At 53.5% G+C, this 2,340-nt stretch overlaps 1 pseudogene across 1 annotated transcript in view; it reads left to right on the forward strand.

The window, feature by feature from the left end:
• Positions 1-2,333, forward strand: part of LOC111659192 (ephrin type-B receptor 4b-like) — a 4,658-nt pseudogene extending 2,325 nt beyond the window's left edge. The window contains exons 3-6 of the transcript XR_015437615.1: positions 22-143; positions 237-336; positions 452-645; positions 2,150-2,333. The product of XR_015437615.1 is annotated as an ephrin type-B receptor 4b-like (transcript). The remainder of the gene's footprint in view (positions 1-21; positions 144-236; positions 337-451; positions 646-2,149) is intronic.
• The last annotated feature ends 7 nt before the right edge of the window (positions 2,334-2,340 follow it).

A 2,340-nucleotide genomic window follows, 5' to 3' on the forward strand; every position in this document is an offset into this window, starting at 1 on the left:
TCTCTATGGCCCCGCCCACAGCTTTCCACTATGCTTTTATTTTGAAAGAATTGCATCTTGTCACTCAGTAATCAGCTCTGTGTCATTTCTCAGGGAGGGAAGATTCCCATTCGCTGGACGGCTCCTGAAGCCATCGCCTACAGGTGAGTGTCAGTGCTGCAGCTAGTTCTGTCATGTTCGTCACTTACAGAGGTTAATTAGTGATTATTTATTTCCCTAACCCTAACCGATTACAGGAAGTTCACGTCAGCCAGTGACACGTGGAGTTACGGCATCGTCATGTGGGAAGTGATGTCATACGGCGAACGACCATACTGGGACATGAGCAACCAGGACGTAAGACAGAAAACCTTTTGTTCAACCTTTAATTCTACAACAGAAGATGGAGCTTTTATTCTGAAAAAACACTGGACTGTCTCTCACCTGTCTCACTCTCCTGTCTCTCCCTCAGGTGATCAACGCCATCGAGCAGGACTACCGGCTGCCCCCGCCGCCGGAGTGCCCCGCCTCCCTGCACGCGCTCATGCTAGACTGCTGGCAGAAGGAGCGAGCCAACCGGCCGAGGTTCTGTGACGTGGTAGCGGCGCTCGATAGGCTGATCCGAAACCCCGCCTCCCTGAAGGTGACGCACCTGGAAGGATCGAGGTGAGGGGGGGGGGGATTGGCAGCTGTGGAATGTCATTCATGCACCAGCTGGTGGCTTCAGGGGTCAAAGGTCAGAGTCTGCCACAGAGACACAGGCAGTGGGCGGGGCTAGTGGGGCAGCCAGCTGTGTGATTGACAGCTGTTTATGCAGACAGCTGTTTACATGAGCAGGTTCAGAGGAGGTCACATGCCTGTGTGTGTGTGTGTGTGTGTGTGTGTGTGTGTGTGTGTGTGTGTGTGTGTGTGTAAAATAACCCGTCTGAAGCTGCAGGTATGACACCAGGTGACTCTCTCTCTCATGAAGCCCGTCTGTCTCTCTCCAAGCCCGTCTGTCTCTCATGAAGTCTGTCTCTCATGTAGCCCGTCTCTCTCTCTCATGAAGCCCGTCTGTCTCTCTCCAAGCCCGTCTGTCTCTCATGAAGTCTGTCTCTCATGTAGCCCGTCTCTCTCTCTCTCATGAAGCCCGTCCCTCTCTCATGAAGCCAGTCTGTCTCTCATGTAGCCCGTCTCTCTCTCTCTCATGAAGCCCGTCCCTCTCTCATGAAGCCAGTCTGTCTCTCATGTAGCCCGTCTCTCTCTCTCTCATGAAGCCCGTCCCTCTCTCATGAAGCCAGTCTGTCTCTCATGAAGCCCGTCTCTCTCTCATGAAGCCCGTCCCTCTCTCATGAAGTCTGTCTCTCTCTCATGAAGTCTGTCTGTCTCTCATGAAGCCCGTCTGTCTCTCATGAAGTCTGTCTCTCTCTCATGAAGCTCGTCTCTCTCTCATGAAGCCCGTCCCTCTCTCATGAAGTCCGTCTCTCTCTCATGAAGTCTGTCTGTCTCTCATGAAGCCCGTCTCTCTCTCATGAAGCCCGTCCCTCTCTCATGAAGTCCGTCTCTCTCTCATGAAGTCTGTCTCTCTCTCATGAAGTCCGTCTCTCTCTCATGAAGTCTGTCTCTCTCTCATGAAGCCCGTCTCTCTCTCATGAAGCCCGTCCCTCTCTCATGAAGTCCGTCTCTCTCTCATGAAGTCTGTCTCTCTCTCATGAAGCCCGTTTCTCTCTCATGAAGCCCGTCTGTCTCTCATGAAGCTCGTCTCTCTCTCATGAAGCCTGTCCCTCTCTCATGAAGTCTGTCTCTCTCTCATGAAGTCTGTCTGTCTCTCATGAAGCCCGTCTGTCTCTCATGAAGTCTGTCTGTCTCTCATGAAGCCCGTTTCTCTCTCATGTAGTCCGTCTATCTCTCATGTAGCCCGTCTCTCTCTCATGAAGCCCGTCCCTCTCTCATGAAGCCCGTCCCTCTCATGAAGCCCGTCTCTCTCTCATGAAGTCTGTCTGTCTCTCATGAAGCCCGTCTGTCTCTCATGAAGTCCGTCTCTCTCTCATGAAGCTCGTCTCTCTCTCATGTGGCCCGTCTGTCTCTCATGAAGCCTGTCTGTCTCTCATGAAGCTCGTCTCTCTCTCATGTGGCCCGTCTGTCTCTCATGAAGCTCGTCTCTCTCTCATGAAGCCTGTCTGTGTGTCAGTTCGTCCCAGCCTCTGTTGGACCAGCGTGCCCCGCCCCCCCTGTCGGCGTGTGGTTCGGTGTCTGAGTGGCTGCGAGCCGTGAAGATGGAGCGGTACGAGCAGAGCTTCCTGCAGGCCGGCTTCACCAGCCTGGACATCGTGTCTCAGCTCAACACCGAGTAAGACGCACTACATACGTGTGAACTCACCG

This window comes from Seriola lalandi, unplaced genomic scaffold (assembly GCF_002814215.2).
Source record: "Seriola lalandi dorsalis isolate HSWRI2012SDOR001 ecotype SW California unplaced genomic scaffold, Sedor1 jcf7180002054475, whole genome shotgun sequence".
Taxonomy (NCBI): domain Eukaryota; kingdom Metazoa; phylum Chordata; class Actinopteri; order Carangiformes; family Carangidae; genus Seriola; species Seriola lalandi.